This window comes from Stegodyphus dumicola, chromosome 1, assembly GCF_044657685.1.
Source record: "Stegodyphus dumicola isolate Sdum_Otavi_A_Nest chromosome 1, ASM4465768v1".
Taxonomy (NCBI): domain Eukaryota; kingdom Metazoa; phylum Arthropoda; class Arachnida; order Araneae; family Eresidae; genus Stegodyphus; species Stegodyphus dumicola.
In genome coordinates this window covers 22,945,720-22,969,688 of record NC_140768.1, presented here as the reverse complement: position 1 = coordinate 22,969,688, position 23,969 = coordinate 22,945,720, and the positions used below count along the sequence as shown (strand labels likewise).

At 32.7% G+C, this 23,969-nt stretch overlaps 1 protein-coding gene across 1 annotated transcript in view; it reads right to left on the bottom strand.

The window, feature by feature from the left end:
* LOC118191038 (oxidation resistance protein 1-like) overlaps positions 1 to 23,421 on the bottom strand; it is a 189,996-nt gene extending 166,575 nt beyond the window's left edge. Inside the window, exon 1 of the mRNA XM_035361827.2 lies at positions 23,237 to 23,421. The gene's annotated coding sequence lies outside the window, so the exon portion shown is untranslated. The remainder of the gene's footprint in view (positions 1 to 23,236) is intronic.
* Positions 23,422 to 23,969: the final 548 nt, after the last annotated feature.

The window sequence follows — 23,969 nt, the reverse complement described above, 5'->3', positions numbered from 1 at the left end:
TCTTGACTTCTTATTATTTACAGCAGATAATTTTGCGGAAGTGTCTTTCGTCTTTATTACAGTTAATGATAAACTGTAAATATTATTTTTTTTTTTTTTTACTTTTTTAACAAACAGAATTCAATATTTCAAATTTGATAACAAGTTTAATTGTTTAAAAATTTATGTAAATATTTGTTACTGTTTTAAGTTATTAAATGACAACCAAAAGAGAATTGTTATATCTTTCTTAAAATAATCGAGGTTTATCTTGAGGTACTACAGATTCAATTGAAATGTGTGTATCATAATACAATAACTTACAGTAACTTTTAAGCATATGAAAGCTATGTTTACACTCTAGTATTTAGTTATTTTACCCAGAGTAAAACAATAATTCATTTTTATTTCCTTCTGAGTGTTTCCCCTTGAAGCAGTAATTTTAATTTCCTACAAAAATATTCCTACTGTGTTCATAACTCGACTAAACGTTTGACTCAGAGTGACAGTTTTTGACCTGCCTCGGTATTCGATGTGCCTTTTCTGTTATATTAATCATTTCTAGACTTTACAAGACATGAGAAACATGTTACTTGAAAATTACTCTATACTGAGGAGTATTCATTTCTAAAATCCAAAAAAGAACTCTGAACCATGAATTGCTTTCAAACTTCCATTATGATTTGGCTTCTTTCCGTATTTCGCACCAGACCAGAATGTAAATTAGTTTGTAGGGTATTTAAGCTGAAGATTTTGGATCTTGTGAGAGATATATATACTTACTCATTAAGAGGCCGACTCTATACTAAGCAACCTAGGCGTCCGCCGCAAAGGCAAACTTACAGGAATACAGAATAAGATTCTAAGAAGAATTGTAAATGCTGATTGCCTGATAAGAAACAAACTGATCCATGTGGTCTTGAAAATCGACCTTACAGTGGACCACACTACTAAACTTTACAAGCGTTTCTTCAAAACTGGACTTAGCTGTGATGCTGCAACGTTTTGAGAAGTTCATTTCAGAAGATACATAATTTGATCAGACCATTTGCCTCTCACATGCTTAGGGATCGTAACTTTGCTTTGACTGCAAACGTTTTCTTGTGTTCTTGCGCCTCGTGACTTTCCTCTCTAGGCGCTTTCCGTTTGATTGTAACACATACAGTAGAAGCATTTTCTCATTTTCTCGACAATTCCTGGAGTTTTACCTAGTCATCATGCTAGTTAATCGGTGTTATGTACCCCCCAAAGTCTTAATTTTTTATGGACTCTTCTGGGTCAAAGAAAGTTTGTTAGATCTTTGGAATACGAAGATTAGTCATTTCTTTGAACTACAAAGTGGTTAAAAAAATTATACTTCCAGTATTATCACAACATCACCTACTTAAGTAGAGATTAGTTCGGTTAGTAAGGCTGGTAAAATTTTCAGAATTTGAATTTATAACTGCCAGGTTTTTGATTTAAAACATATATGCTTACTTAGTTACCTAACAGCAACCTGCATTACTGCTTCGTACATGGTGGATGTTTTAAGAAGTATCAATGCAATTTCTCTAATAAATACATGAAATTTGAAAGAAATTATTAGTATGAATCTTAGTATGCAAAATTTTCCAGTGACATGGCAGTTGTCTTCTTGCCTCTCTAGTCGCCCTAGGAGCCTAGCTTCTGTTAAATGGGGAGAACGTAAAGCATTTTCTTTTACCTTACCAAGTGCCTCTGGATTGGATGTATAGTTCGACAAATATTGCTGACAAATTAATATAGCGTACGATCTGCTATTTATCTTCCATATTATAAGAGTACTCCAAGTTCTTTTTTTGCACGAGCTTTTATTTCTTTTTTTTAATCTAATTTTTTTCCTCTTTTTAGGAAAAGTGCCCATTGTTCTTTTGACTTTGATCTAAAGCAGTTCATTTGCCACTTTTAAAAAACTATTTTCATTTGAATTCAATTCTTAACTTATATGAGAAACAGATGCTTCTATTATGATGACTTTTTTCCCATAGTTTCAGCTCAGAAAATGCCCTAAAAGAACATAATTCATTTATTATTTATTATACCCCGAAAGCATAATTATAAACCAAGTCTCAAAGGCATTCCATTACAAATAAGAACTTCTAGAATTAGTAATACAGTATTTTTCGAGAAATATAGCTTACTTTATATAATACTGTTGTGTTCTACAGGTTCGTGGATTTGGAGTAATTGATGATAAGACTCGTTGAAGAATCAAAACTCAATTTATTCGCCATTATTACACATGACAGTTCCAAAGACACGTTTACTGTCGTCGAAAAACTACGATAATTAAGTTGAAACAATCAACAACACAATTCCGTCTACGGCATATCGCCAACTGGCAACTACGGCATATCGCCAAAGGCAAGGTTGCCAAATCTGGCAACCTTGCCTTTTCTTGCCACTTTTTGGCAACCGCTTTGTGGGGAAGCTATCTTACCGCAGCTTGGCATTTCTTGACAATACATATATTGAATTCTTCTATATGCTTTTAAAATAGAAAGCGTTTAAATGAAAGAAAATTGTAGAAATGTCTAATCGAAATTTTTAGAATCGTTTACATCAATATAATTCGCATTTGTGTTCTAGAGACATTAGATATTTTTTGGAAGCAGGCAAGACAAAAAATATACAACGCCTTGTAACACATTTAAATAATATTAAAATCTTGTAGTTTAAATAACTTAAATAGATGAACATCAAGGTATTTCTGAATGGCAATATTTGAAACCAGACTCGAGTGCCACGTGCGACTCTCGCATCGCACGAAGAATGTAATTTAATTTTAAATGATAGAATATGTTTTCTCTTTTTGTTTGTATGTCGCCATTTTTTTTTTTTTTTTTTTTTTTTTTTGAGTGTTAAATAAAAGTTATTGCTGTGTTCCATCATTGGAGTTGCTTCATTTCGCCAAAGAAGTATTACAGTCTTAATTATTTTGGAGGCACCGACCGAGATCGAATAATCGTGCGTATTTTTATTTTATTAGTTCATCACTGAACATAATATTAGTGCTACCAGGTTATTACTTCCTGTTGATATTGAATTGCCTTATTTTATTAGTTCATCACTGAACGAAATATTAGTGATATCAGGTTATTACTTCCTGTTAACACTGAACTGCCTTATTTTATTAGTTTATCACTTGAACGTAAACTTAGTGATACCATTTTAATGCCATTTCTACTAGAGCTCAAAGGAAAAGAAAAATAGCTGAAGAGCAGATCTTGGAACAGATGAAGGAAGAAAATAAAGCATCCAGAGATGTATTTGAAGAAGAAGTTAATTCACCAGAATTAAACGTGGGAGATGTTCACGAAAATTTGAAAAACGATAAAGAAATTAATATTGAGAATCATTTTTCAATGCAGCGTCATCATCATCTTTCGGCTTTTGATTTAATATCAAAGCCGCTACTAATAGACGAAGAAAACAATTGTCGAAAGCAAATGACAAATGAATATTATCCGAAAGGCACAGATGAACTGAGGAAAGGCTTTGCTGTGAATTATAGCCGAGGAACTGGTCCACCATGGAAGAGATCTAGGCGCCGTCAAGAAAAAAAAAAGAAGACTAATTTGAATACTCTCCATTTTCAAAGGAAAAGAAAAATAGCTGAAGAGCAGATCTTGGAACAGATGAAGGAAGAAAATAAAGCATCCAGAGATGTATTTGAAGAAGAAGTTAATTCACCAGAATTAAACGTGGGAGATGTTCACGAAAATTTGAAAAACGATAAAGAAATTAATATTGAGAATCATTTTTCAATGCAGCGTCATCATCATCTTTCGGCTTTTGATTTAATATCAAAGCCGCTACTAATAGACGAAGAAAACAATTGTCGAAAGCAAATGACAAATGAATATTATCCGAAAGGCACAGATGAACTGAGGAAAGGCTTTGCTGTGAATTATAGCCGAGGAACTGGTCCACCATGGAAGAGATCTAGGCGCCGTCAAGAAAAAAAAAAGAAGACTAATTTGAATACTCTCCATTTTCTTCCTATTTAAATGTGGTTTAAAAATATTTGTTTAAAACTTAAAATTTTCGGCCTGAAAATTTGGAAACTTATGAGAGAAGTTACCTTTGCTCTAGCAAATGAGCAAGCCGAGCTTATTAAACTGTTAAATTTTACAGAACTTTTCCCTTCGGTAAAAGTCTCTCCGTTGGGGGAGAGGTTGTAACAGATTTAAATAATATTAAAATCTTGTAGTTTAAATAACTTAAATAGATGAACATCAAGGTATTTCTGAATGGCAATATTTGAAACCAGACTCGAGTGCCACGTGCGACTCTCGCACGAAGAATGCAATTTAATTTTAAATGATAGAATATGTTTTCTCTTTTTGTTTGTATGTCGCCATTTTTTTTTTTTTTTTTTTGAGTGTTAAATAAAAGTTATTGCTGTGTTCCATCATTGGAGTTGCTTCATTTCGCCAAAGAAGTATTACAGCCTTCGTCGGAAATCGAACCACGGATCTCTGGAATACGCACCCAGCGTGCAGACCACCACACCACGAAAGCATGCCAAGAAGAAGGATGAAATACCTAATAGTGTTTTATGATTACAATTTTTTACACACATTGCATTATTTTTATATTTTTGCATTACTATATCAGGAACCAATCTAACTCTATAAAAAAGTATTTGAGTATAATATTGCTTAATGTAAAATAAAGCGAGTAACTTAACAATATTTCGGTTTTCCGGTCAAAATCGAAATGCAGAAATGAACATTCATGCTTTTTAAAGTGAAATACAAGTTAAAATTTAATCTGAAAGAAACCCGAACATTTTTGTATTGTCATCTACTGTCTTGAACATCATTCCAGGGAATATTATAGCTTTAATTTTTTTAATATTTCAAAAGGATTTTGGGGCTATCAAAAAATATCCGTGCATCCTTGTTACCATTAAACTTCATTAAAATGACAGAAATGTGCTTTTTATTTTTATTTTTACGTAAAAAACAAGATAAGCAAAAATAGTTTGTCCTTTTTCGTGATATTTTTTCTTCTTTCTTGCTACTGTTATTAATAGATCACTGCCATTGTTATGAATATTTTAAAAGAGCATTCCTTTTGGCGAGAATGAAAAAATTTGCACAAAATTACTACTTTCAGTTAAAACTAACCAAAATTCTCTGCGTCGTCCGCTAAAAAACGGCGTTTCACTTTTGAGATTGTTGCCACAAATTTTTGTTAATCAATGGCGGGCCTTCAGCCGAGTTCGGCTTAGCCACTACTAAGGCCAGAAGTGGTGGTCCCTTTAGTATGGAGACAACCAATAGGCGGGCCACTTTTGCCTCCTATGAAGGGACAGATAGTTACAACCATGCCTTCTCCGTGATTCAAGCACGGGCCTTTCGGTATCGCAGTCGACTTCTCTAACCTCCAGGCGGCTTACCATCAACTATTAGAACCCTACATTAAAGAAATTAAGTAAAAAAGAATCTGCATGAATGTACGTATGTTTCTCGCAATGTGAAAAAATAACGGTACCCAAAGGCGTCGAAGTTTGAATAACGTAGGCCTCCCTCGAATATAGGTATCTGGAAGCTCAAATTTGGAATTTGTTTTATTATTTATTTCATATTTTGTAAAACTTTAACGAGTTTCTGATTAACAAACTCAAAAATTTCAAAGCGAGAAATTGCCACACTTAACGGGAAAAAATATATTTCCAGCGAGCGAGACTGCGAATCGGAAATTCTAAAGATATGCTCTTTTTAAATATTTTGTGATATTACTGTTGAATTGAATTTTATGGTTTAAGTGCTAAGAACATGGTGTTTAATAAATAAACGTAACATACTTACGTTGAAAAAGCACCCGTTTGGAAGTAATATAAAATCTGTAAGATTACAAATTTTTTACTTTTTTTTAGAATTATTAAATTATATAAGTTTTTTTGCTGTTTAATTCAATTTTATGGTTTAAGTGCGAAGAATATGATGTTTAATAAATAAACCTAACACACTTACGTTAAAAAAGCGGCCGTTTGGAAGAAATATAAAATCTATAAGCTCTCAGATTTTTTACTTTTTTTTAGAATTATTGAATTATATACTAAGTTAAATTTTAGCTCCTACTTAGTAATTCTAGTTCCAAATGCATAAAATTTATAGCAGGTAAAAAGTCTGTGATTTGTTGAGTTGAAGTGTTTAAACAACAGGTTTGTTTTAATACTTTAAGTTACTTTTAGTTTGAACCTGTAAATAGCGTTATTTTGTTAGCTGCAGTTTGAAATGCTCTTTTATTTTGTATCAAATAGCAAAACCTTGGATACAAATAAAAATATTTTTATTTTATTTAAACCTAGATTGGTTATTTCGATTAACCGATAATGACAAGTTTAAGATAACGATAAAAACTAGATTTATGGTCTAATAATTTAGTCAAAGTATTTTAATTAAGAAATTATATTTCGGGTGTAAGCTTACAAAATAATTGCTTTAAGTTTACATTAACTAATAGATAAATTATAATTGCATTTATGTTTCCTGTACTCTTTAAATTATTACTCTTTAAATTATTAAATTTCGCTTTAAGCAAGTTTTCCTTTACAGGCAGGCCCACCAGCGGCCGAGCGGTAAAGTAATTTTGAACACTGGTAGTTGGGTCCGAGGTTCGAATCCCGCGAACGGGCTGGCTGCATGGGCGTTTTCGTGGCTTCCCCCATGCTTAACGTGTATACGAGCCAGTCTTCCTTAGAAAGTCCTTCACGAAGGCATCCCTTCCCTTAGGCAGATAGCCAAAGTATGCTTTGCCATAATTAAGTAAGCCAAACCTTTCTAGGCAGCTAAACATTCTTCATAATGATTAAAATTTTAATGCTCGAGATTCATAAGATTTTTAATGCTCGAAAAATCACTGTTTTATAGCTAGGAATGTTAATAACATTAATGACCACAATAATTAGCTAACTCATTTAATATTAATTATTAATTATAAAATAATTACATAATAATAATCAATAATTAACTTTGGTTAATTATTTTGTGACTAGGAACGCTATTAATATTACTAACGACAACAATTAACATTCACATTGATGCTCATTTTATAGAAAGACTCTATATATTTATTGGGAAAGATTTAGAAGGGCATGCAATAAAAGTATTCTGGCAGAATGGATATTTTTCATACTGCAAGAGTACTCTTTATTCCTCGGTAAAAGGCTGAAATATTCTACCAGTTTTAAAACACTTTTACATCTGTAACTTAACAACCCAAACCAAAACACGCAGAATGGATTGTTTAAGTGATTCCCGAGATAACCACAAGAAGATAAACATCGGAAGTGAAGCAGTGTTCACTAGCTTAATTAATTGGCTCTCTTAAGTGTGAAAGCATTGTCTGCTGGGTTTCGAGGAGAGTACTTTAAGCAAAGAGATTTACTCGCTTTCTGTTGCCCGTCTTTCTTTGGATGTTCCAAGGGGCTTTTATGCCGAGAAAAGTCTCTATATTTTAGACTGTCATTCTGTGGTTTTGAAGTTTTACTAAAGAAAGGCTTTTTTTTTTTAATAGAAGGTCCTTTCCCAAAAGTTCAAGATACAAAAGTTAATTGTGAATTCTAATCTAAAATGTTAATTGGGCAGTAGTTTTTAATTATATTTGTGAAAGTCATTTGAAGAAGGTTAATGAAGTGAAATGTCGAATCGAAGATTGCACATTTATTTTTGTACTTGTTTAAAACCATTCAAAGATTCAATTGTCTTACGACACTCCAGAGAGCGATTGACACGATTAGTCTCATTTATGGTTGAATTCCAAAAGAAATATGTTGCGGTAATGTTCGTCCGAGTTTTATGTTCAGAAGACTTTATATATACTTTCTATTTTAATTATACCTGCATTTTTCCTTTTATTTAAGTGAATATTAAGTCTTCATTTAATACGTTTTTAATGCTATTAAAAGTGACGAGATATTCAGGAGTAAATTACGTGTTTTTCTTCAGAAAGAAAGTTTCTGCTTTGAAGTAAGAAAAGATTTCAAATTAAAACCGTCATCATATCAAAAATCTGAAGCATATTTCGTTCATCAAATAAAGTTTCATAAAAAAGAAACCAAGTAAATGGTATTCCGTTTAATCTCAGTAAGAAACAGAACTTTCAGAAAGAATATATTATATTACAGACATGGACGTTACTAATAATTTTTTTCGTTAAAATCACAAAGTGTCAATCTTCTGTGATATAATTAAATCTAAATTGAATCAGATTTCATAAGAAAAGTTTTACAAAATAAATTTTTTACTATGGAATAGAAACGTCACGAACTTTGTCTTGGCTAGTAACTATTGAACTAACGCTGTTAAGAAGAATTATTTTTCTTTTAACTAAATTTTAAATCGAATAAAATATTAGTATAAATAAAATTATATTTTTATCATACGTACAATAAGTAAGGAATACAGATATTTTGTACTTTGTTGCAATACGAAAAACTTAAGGAGCTCATATCTAATTATTGGAATAAAAGTAGTTCTTTAGCTTCTGTTCTGGATAGCCAGTCGACAAAATTTAAACTGCATTTTTGATAATTCTATAAAGTATCGTTTCAAATCAGTTATTTTATGTTTTATTTTTTCCGTCAGCCTCGTTTTTATTTCCCTGCCAGAATGTAAATTTCTAACTCGTGCGATATTCAAATTAGGTAGGAATAAGGAAGTATTTAAAAGTAGGTTTTGGAGGATGAAATCAAAGCGTGTTCTGCTTGCCTGAAGGCCACGTTGCTAACTCTGATTCTCTAGCGATCAGAATTTTGCGGCGTTCAGTTTTTATTGCCATTAGGGTTGTTGATGCCGACTTCGATCAGAGCCAGCTTGTGCACTAGTTATACTCTGAAGCTGTTGGGCTATACTTAAATTTCATTAGTTTTATTTCATCCATTATCTTCAAATTAAACCCAAAGATATTGGTTTCTGTAAGCAGAAGTTGTTGCCGTCTGCTAAACTTTATTTGGATTAATAAAGGGTCTTTTACATCCTTTTTCTGTCTCTGTGGTACTTATAAGACGCCAGTTGTCTTTTAGACAACACAACGTCTGAAGAATCTAGAACAAAGGAAGAGCATCATATGGAAAAGCCAATTACATTATATATTGCAGTAATCCAGTGAACGTTTAAGGGTACAGCAAAGGCCATATAAGTGTTCTTTAATAAGTTGCATTGTTTTCGCTATGAGTTTTGATGACAAAGGAAGTATAAATTTTGTTTTATTTGGTAGAGTTTTGATCCATTAGTTTATGCCCCTTGGACTCTGAATGCCGGAGTCAATGAGGCAGTATTAGTATTGGAGTAGAAGAAATTTGGTTTTGTTCCCCGCTATATTCTCCTTGAGAACTGGGACGAGTTTTTCTCCCGCTCAGGGGTGCTAATCAGTCGCCTTTTATAGCGCATCCTAGGCAAACTTCTCGAAAATGAGACGAACTAAATGATCGACTCATTCGGCCATCTCCGACAAATTCTAAACTAACAAAGTGTCCAACGGTTGAGTTAAAAATTGAAATACTACAATTCTTCGCTGTCTATCCTGCGGAAATATTTTGAAATGGTTCTTATCATTTTCAACATGACCATTCATAAGGAGAAAGCCATAGACGGCTGATTTGAAGAAACATGAGTGGATGAACTCAATTGATTAGCGCAAAACCGTGTGCTTCATCACATCGAACAGCTCTGAGATTAGTTAAAATGCAGGTTCAAATCAAATAAAAGTGCACAGAGTTGCTTGCCTTATTGCAGAAGGAATGGAAGAAAATACGTGCAGTCATCTGCCGAAAATTAGAGAAAAGTCCATCTTGAAGGTGAAGACTATAATAACCCGCCTGTTGCTAAAACCATATCAGCTGCAGTTAAGCAGTGTCCTACAAGTGTGTAGTCATTAATAGGAATACAGTGTACATTTGACAAACTGAGAAGACAAAAAATCTTGAATACGAGAATAAAACCGTTTCCATTTCCTGCGAACTTTTCCTACGTGGCACAGTATCACAAATACTGTACCACACTGGTGGCTGCTGGTTTCATGGATCGTAGTGGATTCCATATTTGCTATCAGATGTTCGCATTATGGCATATGAGCCTAAATTCTGACATTCCACAAGGGAATATTCTTCGATCTACATCGATTACTCAGCAGCTGTATGGTCGTAAGTAATTTCACGTGTTAATGTGTACGAATATTAATTGCACTCCTATTTACGCTAATTACTTACGGTCGCATCTTCTTGAGTAGTTTACGTGAGTAGAAGTGCAATCGTAATCCTGTGCAATTTTAAATACTCCATAACACATCTCTCTGCGACCAATATCATGCTATCATACCAAGTCAGACAACTGCCGACATAACGCAACCTAAATAAATTACTGCTTTTAAGTAAATGTTAGATTTGATGGCTTTTGGGAAGGAATTCTGCAACTGGCACCCAGCGAATAGACTAAAGTGTTCTAATTTTACATTAATTGCAGTTTTAGTCATTTTAGTGTTTCATAGTATTATAGCTTTATATTAACCTATAAAGTAATCGTAAGTAGTAACCTATAAACCTATAAAGTAAGTCCATAAAAACTTTAAAAATATAAAATCGAAACGACTATTTACCTAGAGTTATGAAACTTCATAGCAGTCAAGTATGGTTTAGAATAAAGTACTGTCACATTTGAGAGATTTTTGGAAAAAATAAATACTCCTTGATCTTTGAATTAAAATTAATTAAGAATTCTAAGAATTAAGAATTGGTTCAGGGACGGTACCATTCCGAGCAGTTTAAAATTTGCATATAATTTTTGCCTGCACCAAATTCATTTATTAATAATCTGCTATTAACTGGAAACCTTACCCATAAACCAAGTAGGTTGATCTATACTTTGCATAATATGTAGATATTAGACGTTTTATTCTTAAGAACATTTTATGCATTCGTGACATGCCTAACAATTTTAATATTTTCTGTTATTTACAAATTGTGTGGTTTTTTTTTTGTGTTAAGCTTTTTAAATGGCTATAATTGTTTAAAACATTTCCACTACGTTTATTGTAAAATATCCACGAATTAGCGTACAGAATTTTCAGTTGCTGATCCTATTCCCAAAAGATAAAACGATATAGAATCAATGCACATTTCAATGGGATAACATTGCTGCACTCATACTGGCTGCCTAATTCCAGTCATAAAAAATAGATAGTCTTTAAATTAATATGACTATATTTTATGTTTTATCATAAAGAGGAAGCTGAATCTCTAATACTTGAATTTACTGAAAACAAGTGTTTGTACAATTCGAATCATTAAATCACCAATAAATAGCAAACAAAAGCGATATCATTTTGAACTATTTTCATCTCATTCAAATCCCATTAGAAAAGACATTCATATCCAATCTAAAAAAAAAAACTCAAGTTCGTGATAATGAAAGGAAACTGTTGCCAATCCACGCGATATAAGAACTTTAGACTGTTTTCCAAATTATTATGATATTTTGCTTATCAGCGTGAAATAGATTGAACCATTTGAAAAAGAATGCATTTTCTTCTTAATAACATTACCAAATAAGTTCTGTTAAATGCAAAAGTTCCAAAAGATAATTACTATTAACATAATAAATTATCTATCTACCAGCATATACAAGTATTTCGGTTACAGAAATTACTTCTGTCTCTCTTATATGCACTGCTATTGTCAACTTCAAAAATAAAATTTTAAAAATGATGATTATATTCCATAATAACACTTATATATTTTCTCTTCTTTTTTTTCAGATTTTTTTAACTGATAAAAATTTCGAAATAGGGTACATATATTATGAATGAAATTTAAAAACTTGCAGTTTTTAATCACCTTAGTACTTCGTTAATTTCATTAGCCTAGAAGATAAAAATACGGCAAATTATTAAAAACGAGACGATTTTTCAAAACTGAGAGAAAATTAGCAGCAGCTTGTTGAACACGACGAAAGTAAAAATGGCTTCTATTTGGATTGTGAATTCAACATTAGAGAAGTAAATGTAGTAAGAAAATTCGAGATTTATATTTGTTTAGATTTTGGAAAAAATGGTTTTAACTACTGGACGAGAATCAAGGAATTTGCTTACCTTGGAGAATTAATGAGCTATCGTAGAATGAAATATATGAATTTCATAAATTGAGGAATACTTCATAAAGGGATGGTAAACATAAAAGTATGTGAAAGATCCTGATGAAATTCGGATGAACTTTAAAATTCCATAAGAATATGTTTAACAAAAAACCCTTTTTACCGAAATAACTCACATAAGAGCTTGTCCATTTCTTATAGGACCAGTATTGAACTCGTATGTTCTGCACTGCAAGAAATTCTACCGAATGTAACTGATCTTACTAATAATCTAAAGTAATCTTTTACCCAACTCATTGCATAATGACACCTAATTTTTGCGCAAGTTCCTGTATCGTTCTTGTTCTATAACAGTGGTTCTCAATCCATTTCGCCCCAAGCGCCCCTTTCACCGCTGCTAGAAGATCATTCTATCCCCCTCCTTTCTAAAATTCGAAAAATGCATATGCATTTATTTAGCTTATTTTTAACGTGTTTTATAAATTAAACAACAAAATGTAAAACAAGCTGATGAATATTAAAACTCTGTCATTAAGTTATTTTGAAGACATGAAAAATGAGCAATTTCCTCTCCGGGACTCGAACTGGACCTCTCGAATATGCGCCGAGTATGCTACCGTTACACACGAAAGTGTGGTCGAAAGCGGGAGAAGAATACCTTATAACTTGAAAGCTTTGTCGACACGTGCTTTCTGTCCGAAACCACGTATCGACGAAGCTGCCTCGTGCAGTAGACCACATGACTAACCATAAACCTTATAACATGAGTAAAAGTAAATTTATAATCATAAAATAAAGCTAAATACTTAAAAGTTAAATAAAAGGCTGACGTCATCTCCCTGAAACTATGAAATCCCCCCAATTGGTAAACCATATTCTGTACTATTCACAGAACTATGAACCAGCTCATTACAGAGTAACGATTATTAGTCCCTTAAAGCATTTGCTTGAAAGACAAAATAGATACATAAAATTATTGATAATTAAATGATCTATACAGCAAATTCAGAATTCTTACTGTACACAAGATGTCAATGCTAGAACTGTTTTCTAAGAGTTAGGTTTCAAAACCGAAATTACATCCCTTAAAACAGATATAAACTCTCATTTGATGTCGGCTCACAACTTAAAGGTAATACGTACAACAGTCATTCAATAAGTTTGGTCAATTCCCTTGAAATGGCATCGCAATTCATTTGATGATATCACAGCTGACAAATGCCCTTTTCAAACTAGCCCAGGATATATATTAGCAGTTATTCAGTAATGTTTCTGTTAGAGTCAATCAGTATTCTAGAGTTAATCATATTTCTGTTCTAGTCAATCAGTATTCTATAGTCAATCATATTTCTGCATGTTACTTTCTGCAGAAGACTGAAGCAAACACTATACCAACTGAAACACAATTAGGACAAAAAAAAAAAAGAATTAAATGCAATGGCACAAAATTTTTATTTTAAGAAGTAAGCAAGAATAAAAGGCATTTATGTGAGGTTTACCATAGTTCTGAACTAGAACAGAGTAACTTTAACTTCTGTAGAAATGAGTTTAAATGTGAAGGGAACATTAACTGAAGATGAAGTACGCTGAAGACACCCAGCTAAAATCATTACGAGTGGATATCTTTAAAAGGCGTCAATGGCATAGTCATGTAAGCATACGAATGAAAGGCCGAAAGATTGCGAAGTCTACAGGCATCTCAATTGAACAAACGCCCAATACTCTGCCGGAAAATATTACGAGAAAAATCAACTGGTCACGTACTGAGGACGTGGTTGTTGACTGTAGACAGAAAACACTTGAGAAAAGGAGTATCAAAACGTTGTTTAGGGTTTGTAACCCATATCCGTAGAATCTTTTACACGGATTCTTAACTCTACAGGAAATATGGATCCACCGATATCCAACTGAATCAAAACAGCTGGCAGGGAAATTTGAAAGTGGATCGGAGAAGACAAAGACAGTTTTGCAGACTAAGGAATTCTTATTACACATGCTTAATCAAATTTCAATCCAAAAATTCAGGTGTTCGCCCCATGCGCACTTTGCTTTTCTCTTGCAACTGACGTTGAAGACATTTCATGGCAATTCACTTGACAAATTTATTCCCGTTTGTTCTTGAAAAAAATGGCTCTTTTTGGTTATTTCTATTTCTTTTTAGAAATAACATTCGGTTACAAATTGCTTGTTTTGACTTTGCTATCATATTATATAAACTAACAGAATCTAGTATAATTTGTACGTAATAATCTAATGAGGTATTCTAATGAGAGTCTATTTTTAGGAGAGTTTTGAGCGTTTCTTAACTAACGGAAACTAGTGTAGATGCAAAACAAGAAAAGAACATGACGAAACAGATGGGGATATGGAAAACCCATGCACCAGCGGAAGCTTTTAATGCCCTTGATACAGTAATTGACAAGACTCGAAGCACAAAAAGAAATAGTAAGGGTGTAGCTAATGGGACACAAGCGACTTTCAGTACTCATGGAGAAAAGGGCTTGTGTAATTAAATAGAAATCAACAGAAATACACTTGAATTAAACATCTGAAACGTCCGCAGGTAATTTTCCTCTGTGTTACATTCAAAAACATAATTTAATACTTTAAACCTAATATTTCGAGCAAATTTGCTATTTAGTTAACAAAACATTAATACACGTTTCTAGTGAAGGCATCATAAGATATTTTCTCCCTCCTTCCAGCATGCCTTCATGATGTAACGGTAGCACACTCGGCCCTAGTTCGAAAGGTCCAGGGTAGAGTCCGAGTGAGGACATTTTTCGCTTTTCTTGCCTTTTACTTCAAAAATGACTCTACAATATAATTAAATATATTTTAATATGAAAATCGCCTGTATTTAACTACCTATAATCCGAACAAATAACAACTGAATGGCCGCAAAATACGGCTTCAGTTATTACGATCTAGGACGCATCTTGTTACCACACTAGCGTTATTGCAGCTCATTTTACTTCTATAGTCAATACTGTGCTTGTCTGCGAAATGAAAAGTTTGTAGCATTCCCACATCGTGTTGCTTGATTACTGCAATTTCTCTATCCGCTTTTACTGACTGTATAGTTAGTTGTGAGTCAATTTTCTTATAATTAGGTAATATTTCAAAACTTTTTATTATTGATGCATTTGAATTGGACTAAAACGCAGTTGTACCAGTCTTTACCTCCAAGCGCTCTTTGTCGTACTTTTGTAAATATAGATCTACATTATTTTTGTAAATATAAATACTATAATTATTATATATATATATATATACAAAAGTATCATTATTTATATCTAAAAAGGCTAGTGTTATTAGCCCGAATAGGTTATTAGTCTCGAAACGGGATTTTGTGTCGTCCACTATGGCTGTGTCACTTTCGAAATTGTTGATTATCGCCCAGCATTATTTTTAAAGAAATTAAATAATGAAGAATCTGAATGCATCTATGTATGTATGTTCTTCGCATTGTGAAGGCCGTGGTAACTACAACCTTCAAATTTTGAATAACGTAGTCCTCCACCGAACATGAGCACCTGGAAGCCCGAATTTTGAATATGGAATTTATTGTCTTGTTTATTTCATATTTTGGAAAACTTTAATGAATTTCTGATTAACTGACACAACGATTAGAAAGCAAGCAGTGGCGAAATTGTACGGAATAAAACATTTTTTATTTTCAGCGTGCAATACTGTCTATCAGAATTTCTTAAGATATGCTCGATTTAAAAATTTTGGGATTTTGCTGTGGAATTAAATTTTATGTCGCGTAAGTACGAAGAATACGATATTTAATAAATAAAGTTAACATACAAAATGTTAATAATAAAAAGGTCAAAAAATGTATTGCAAGCCATGTTACTAAGGGAACTGAACATTGATATGATGAAGAGAAAAGATAGAGAAAAATAGAAAAACGTATGCGAACACTTAACACTGCATTGAGAATTCTAAACATATGTTTTTATGCTTCTTTTAAAGTTTTTGTAATTTTGCTGTTGAATTCTATGAGGAGTAAGTTCGAAGAAAATGCTTACTAATAAAGCTAAAAAGACAAAAAGATATGGGTTAGCAAGAGTGAGTGCAACAACAGACTAGTAGACTGCGGGCTTCGCGCGAGTGTAAAAAACCTTGACAAATGCTTCTTGGTTTTTATTTTCATTTTGTCTGTGAATCTGGGAATTTCTCTTCTCTCAGATTATTACAATATTTTTACAAATTCATACATTTTATACACACAGCAGAACCTCTTAATTACCCCAATATAAAATATTTTATTAACATCAAGCTGAAATTAAGATTAACTGAAAATTATACAATTGCCTTTCAGTGTCCCAGGTAATAGAGGAATCCCAAAATTGTCTATTAAAACCCTTTGACGGTTAGGAAAATGAGCAGTTTTCGTTTACTTAATTCGCGCAGTATTACGAGTAAACAGTAGTCGAAAGCGGCAGCTGTTTTTTCTCGCCGTTCTTCCGAAAATGCCACCCTTCTCTGGCTATAACGTAGATAGCTTGCCTCATCGTTTTAAAAATTTCTTAAAGTATTTGTAGTACATAAATAACACTTTTTACGTACTTTAAAATATTTAATAAATGATAATTATTAAATAGTAAATTAATTAAATAGTAAATTAAATGTTTAGCAATAAATTAAACAGTAAATTAATGTAAACATTTCATAAATAACAATTTTTACGTGCTTTAAAATAATAAATAAATGATGATTATTAAATAGTAAATTATAAATGATTATAATCAGTTATATAAATAATAATAGTTAATTATAAATATAAGACAAATATTAGATTGAAAGAACTAAATAAATACAACTAATGTAAAACTTTATGAAGCATTTAAATACACTAATTACCTAAAAATCATCTTTTTGTATGTGATATACTTTAAAACTAAATCGTAAACTAAACTAACCAGTAAAACTAAATCGGCTAGGAGCGTGAGAACTTGAATCAATTTTACACGACTGTCGAACACACGAAATATCTTCCTTCATCGCTTGAATCGTCTTCTGAGCTTGATATACTGTGAACAAAGCCTTCATCAGACTCAAAACTCGATAAGCTTTCTGTATCACAATCATAAGCATCATCATATTTATCCAACTTTCTCTTTTGAGCCATTTTAGTTTACAAACACTCTAAAAAACGCGCCAAAATACGCATAAAAAGAACAAGGTAAAAAACAAATTCCCGCCCGCTTCATTATGAAAAGAAATTCATAGAACTCGTACTGCCATCTGTAGACAGTTAAACTAACTAAATTTCGCGAGTAGGATTCCTTTGTAACATAATCAATGCAGAATAATAATGGCGAGCGAGCTCAGCTCGTCAGCGCGCATTGGGGAAAAATTTCACTACGCGTGTAGTGCTCGTATCGAACCATTTCTGTAGAAATCTTGCTCCCGCGCGGATCTCGTTTGCGCACATTATGGAACTCGTTCTTAACCATCAAAGGGTTAAAACGAAAGCTAAATGGGATTAAATATAGTTGAGAATTTTGTACATAGATAGATGATTTTAGTGCAGTTATATGTGAAATTGTTGTATTTTTCTGTGTAATGTAACTCGAAACAAATTTTACACGAAAGCCATGCCGGAAAATTAAGAATACAGGGGCAAAAGCATTTAGCATTGAGTAAATAGGTATCCAGTAATTTGGCGAGATATAGCCATGCTGATAACGTTTGGGCGACTTACTTTGTCCCAAATCGTGAAAAACTATCTTATATTGCTTTCCAGTGATTTCGAGGCGCAGAAAGTACTAGAAATATCTCGGTGGCGGGTTGAAAACTATTTAAGACAGAGGAGACAGCATTTGCTCTCCGTTGCTTAGTTATTATTTTTGCGAGTCGTTAGTTCCGCGTGAACTGAGATACATCCATGTTAGCTTTCTCTTTAGATGCTTTTACATTGCGGTGTGTTTAACGTTTTTAGTAGTTTGAAGCATAACTACTGATTGTACTGCGTGATACTGTGACACCTGTACGAGTATTTCTGAGAAACATTCCAGAACTTTAAAGTATATATTCGGATAAAATAGATTTTTATTAACCTGTCATCAGACCTGTGTGCATTCAATCTACAAGTATTACGAATCCGTAGGCACGCAACAATATATTATTAGAAAATTATATTGAACGCTGGATCTGGCCTGAAAACTTAGCCTTTTGCGTCAAATTGCTAACTTCGTTGCTTCGTTGGAAAGAGAAAGCTCTTGAAATAACAAATGCTTGTTTAGAAAACATACTAACAACAAGAAAAGGAAACAGCTTTATTGCAGAGTATAAACATCTGTATCCGTAAAGTAAATTTAACTTTTATATGCACTGCAGAAATGTGGTATGGCTCGTTTTATTGCGATAATTTTATTGCAATAAGCTGGCACCAAAGCGAGAAGCATGCCCGTATTTACTTTATGTATCTTTACATAAAATCTTCCCCAAATGAAACAAATTTCAACGTTTTAACTGGATATTTATAAAGATTCCAAATTGAAATTCCTTTTCTGTATACCTCACTTAAAATTCGATTGAAATATTCGGAACTCAGAGAAAAGTATCCATTCCAAGAAAACTTAATTTTAAGAAATAAAAGTAATTGTATTTTTAGGTTTAATTAGCAATTTTCGTGTATTTTTAATCTTTATTTAATGCTTAATGTTTTATATTAAAAGTTTAAACGCTCTTTGAATCTTTTCTCTCTTGCGAAATAAAATGTAAGCATTATCAAACTATATATGGGATTCTAAATTTAAACAATGAATGAACATGAATTTTTTAAACAAGAACATGGTACTTTTCTGTTTTGCCGGCGCAAGCGATAAAGTCGCCAATAATGGTACAACCGATGCCAAACGGAATATTCTCGCTGGTAACCTTTTACGCCTCATTTTCAAAACAAGTCGCAGCTTTTTCTTATCAGATTGGTTGTTTCTTTCAATACTGGCATATCATCACATAGAATTTTTATCAGATAGTTCAGTTTTTTGTCTAAGGCAATTTTCGGTAATTAAGTCAATTAGGATGCAATCACAGAGCTTACACGAAGCCGAAAATATAGAAAAGGTAAAGTCACGGGTTAAATTCATCAATTCTAATGAGAATGCATTCGCGAAGTAAAGCACTGCAGTTTTACATAATTTCTGAGTAAGCTATTCGTACAAATTGAAATATTTCTTGCATTTAAACTTGTGTTCCAAATTAAGATTTAACTTGAAATTAATGTAGATAATTACTGAGAGCATTAGATTTTTGTAGAGTAGTTTACGTGAGATGAGATCGCTTGGGGTCACGTGATATGAACCGGCGAATCACGATGTTGAACCATGAAAGCATAGTAAATTCTTAAACTAATGTCTTTTTACAAATTTGCTGTCTTTATTTATTGGCTTTTTATAAAATTTTAAGCGATATTAAAATGTTTATGCCTTCTTTTTTAAAAAGAATTCTTAGAACTAACATTTTTTTAATATTTTTTATTTGTATACTGTATGTTGTCGCCAATAAAGTCTGCTTGGCGAGATTTGCGCCGGTGAAACGGAAAAGTACCCAAGAACAGTTATATTTTATATAATTTGCAAAATTTTCATACCATCATGAAACATTCCGATTGCTCTAGCATGATTCTGCTTGCATCTATAGATCGTACATAATTTGCTCTATTGTATACTCTAATGCGTAATCAGATATCTCCAGTACGGTCTAATCTCCAGTATGCTCTAATTGTTAATTAGATAATTGAGTTCAAGTGCATAGAATACCAAACAAATTTTTATAAAACGCTCTTCTTCTGAGATGAATTTTTAAAAAATCTATTTTATATTACGTCCAAAGAGGTGTTATTTTAACGTTTTGTGTCTAAGCCTTATTTATTAAATATCAGCTTCTTCGCACTTAAACCCTAAAATTCAGTTCAACAGCAATATTGCAAAATAATTTTAAAATGAACGTATCATTAGAACTTCCGATATACAGTCTCGCGCGCTGGAGATAATTTTTTTTTTTTTTTTTCGTACAGTGTTGCCATTTCTTGCTTTGAAATCGTTGAGTTTGTTAATCAAAAATTCGTTAACGTTTTACGAAATATATAATGAAACTAATTCCAAATTCCAAATTTTGGCTTCCAGATGCCCATATTCAAGCGGAAGACTATGTTATTCAAAATCTGATGTCTCTGGATACCATTGTATTTTCACAGTGCGAGAAACATACATACGTTCATGCAGATTCTTCATGATTTAATTTCTTTAAATATAATGTAGGGCTCAAATATTTTGTACAACAATTTGAAAAGCGAAACGCCATTTATAGTAAACCAACGTAAAATGCCAAAACGAAATTAATACTCCCTTCAGAGCAAATTGCCCCTTTTAGCTAACAAAACCAGAAGAATAATCAAAAAATAAGTAATCGTTTTCTGTCCTCTTTTAGAGTTACCTCCCCCGATCATTTCAGTTTTCACCCTTTATTTCTCTCTATAGAGGTTTTCCCTAAATCTAACTACCGTGTAGAAACAAAGCTGAGTGGAATTTTATATCTAACAGTTTTCCCATATATTCTTGAATCTAATCAGAGTGTGAATTTCATTTAAAGCGGTGCATATCCTGGAGAAAAAAATAAATATATTTTTAACATAAAATTGTTTTAAAAAAAGTGATGAAAAAAATGCTCTTTTCAAATGTTAGTCTGTGCATGTAAAGCGAGTAGAATTTCAAAAATTACTCTTTAAGGAAGTAAATAATTCTAAGAATCGGTCTAATAAAGTGTTTTAATTGCAGCTGCCACTTCTATGTAAAATCTGCGAATTAATTTTTCCAAAAATTCTTAGTCATTGCAGACGAAAAAATAATTAATATATCGCATTACAAAAATAATATAATTAATGCATCTCGAAAATATATTAATAATAAAATAATATAATAATAATTTTAATAAAATTTAATTTAAAATTAATAATAAAATAATTTTAATTAATATATCGCATATTAAGAGGAGCTTTATAATCAAGGATAAAGTGGCTCTAAAGTTGTAAAAGAAAAAAAAATATCACTTGCAGGAAACAGATACATTATTTTTAGACTCAGCTTCCCTCCGTTTTCACTAATTAATATAAAATTTGAAGTTAACAGAAAAATACAAGGTGATGACAAATTTTATTAACATCATAACACTTGTTAAGAATAAAAAAGAAATGTAAATAGCAATGCATTGGCAGGCGTAAAAGCTTTCTCTGCGAAGCCCTTATCCAAATTGCACTAAAAAACTATAGTACAATATCGTCACCATACCCGTATTAATTTGACATTCCTTCAAATGTACTCATTTACTTGCCTCGCCGAAAATAAACCTTGCAGATGACTAAAGCGAAAGCTATTCTAATTAATACTCCAAAATAATTCTAACTCCAAAAGCGAAAGCTATTCTAATTTAAAAAAGTAGTTATATCATTTATTTTGAAGATATCGCGGAATAACATATTTATTTCCTTCACTCTTCGAATGGGACTGATTTTTTAAAATTATTTATTAAAAAACAATTATTTTAGGGACACTTCTAAAATCTTTTAAATATCTTAATTAAAACACTACAGAATTCAAATAAATTTAAAAAATCATAATCAACAGATAATTACTTTAACTGATAGGGACTTACAGGAATTAATAACAGCTAGAGACTTACAGATGTTTAACATTTAACACGCAAAACGATTAAGTTTATTATAAGTATTTTTCAGAAAAGAAATCAAAAAGGTTTTCCGTAATTTTTCTCCATAACATTTCTTAAAACACACATAGGTCTATAGTTTATCTAAATAGGTGGTAACTGAGTAAAAGATACAAAAACTGGTAAAATTTTAAAGATACTGGAACTAATAAGATGAATTCTTAAGCAAAATAATCGTTAGTGAGATCAGTTGTAAATTGAACAGATATGATGTATTGGTAGTTTACTGAGTGCCAATTATTTACAACCTTCTCAGTAGACTATGATAGGATTATAGAGCATCATCGAATACCGATTCTCAGTCTCCTAACATTGTCCACAGACAAAATGCGGAAACAATCCAGCAGGCCAACTTATTGGCGACCGTTAGCAAAAGCTTGAGAAATGAAAACTATTAGAAGTAAAACTAAATACAAAACTCTCGAGTAACAGATTTGGGAATAAAGCTCAGCTGGAAGAAAAATAACGTTAGTATATCAATAAGTTTGTATTCAGCCTCTTATACAATCTTTTTCTAAGAAACATCTTGATGATGTCCTCCATTGTAGAACTTCGTAATTATTAAAACCAAACTCGATAGGCAAGACATGAATTATTAATCCCCTTCACATGCTGAAGATTATTGCCATTATAACTAATTGCAAACTGGAATCTACCAAAAGTAGTGTGTTCAATATGGAACTTTCAATGTTTAAATTTTTTCCATATTTTATGGGCAACCAACTTCCCGCAAGAGTCGAACACATTTAATATTTTACAAAAGATCGAATAGAATAAAAGTGTTTCGAAATCAAAGGATAACTTGAGCAATTTTGTCGACAGAAAAGACGCACGCATCGAAATGCATAAGAGAATTCTCGCGAAGTTCTTGCGCTCATCATTTAAATACATCAACTCTAGTACTGATTAGCAGACGGTTAACATTTCATTTAAATTCGAAGTAGAGTAAACTGAAAAAAAAAAAAAAAAATTCATTTTATATTTCTTGAAAAGTTCTTAAAATCAACCACTACAGATTTCTTTCATTACTTTTTAATTTGCATGTATGTTGTGAACTTTATCTTTTAATGAGTTTTTTTAGTACAAATGAAAAAAAAAAAAAAAAAAAATGAGTGGGCGAAAAGCGGAAGAAGAACAGAGGAACTCTTCGACTTTGTTTGACACGGTATGATCGTGTTGCAAAATCTTTACAACAACAGAAAGAATTTTGTTTTCGGTAGTTACCTTCTTTTCTCCCCCAGCTGATGCCTCAAGGACAGAAATGAGTTGCTGATCAGGATTCTCGAACGGTGTGCGATGTTTTGAAAGACGAGACGGGTACAGAATCAGAGGAAAACAGTGCAAAGCTGTGTAGACCATAAGGAGTTTAAAAGAGACAAATGAATTGATCTTACCTATCGAAGAAGTAAAAATAAGCGGGTCTATCCTCGATCGACACATTGGAAAGGGGTGTGTAATCCTCGGCGACCACAAAAAATTGGGTAGAACAAAATTTAGACTCGGCTGACAGCCGCTCTTGTGCGGGCCGCTTTTCAGAGACGGCCGACGGTTGCCATCTTCTGTTATGCGGAAGAAGTTGTAGCTGTAGAGGGGGACACCCAGCGCCGTCTGACGGCAGCGATACTGTAGCGGCTCATTTTCGCAAAAGATCGATCGCCGGACCCCCTCCCGGACGGTCGCACCTTCTGCTTCGATCGACGAGGAGGAATTGCCGGTCTTCCCCATCAAAGGTCCGGGCGGGCGGCCGGATAATGTGGGCAAGACAGAGGAACGTGTTTCGGGGATTTCGCAAGCAGGAATTTTTCGGTTGAAAAAGTATCCGCTTGTAGTGTTTTCAACTTCATCCGGTAGATACGAGCGCCCTCTGCTGCAGGTTAGCGTGTCCCTAGGGAACTTCTCAACATTTCTATTAATCTCATGTTTGCCGAGAGCTGATAGACAATACCACTATGATACTTTCCCACCTGAATGGTTGGTTAACCATAAAGGAAAATCTCACATTTTTGGGGTTCGTTTCTAGTCCTCCATCCCATCATAAATAATCCATTATTGCAATAAAGCTTGTCACTTTGATTTTTTACTTTCCCAGTGGGTATGAAAGCTATATTTAAACTATACACATTTCAT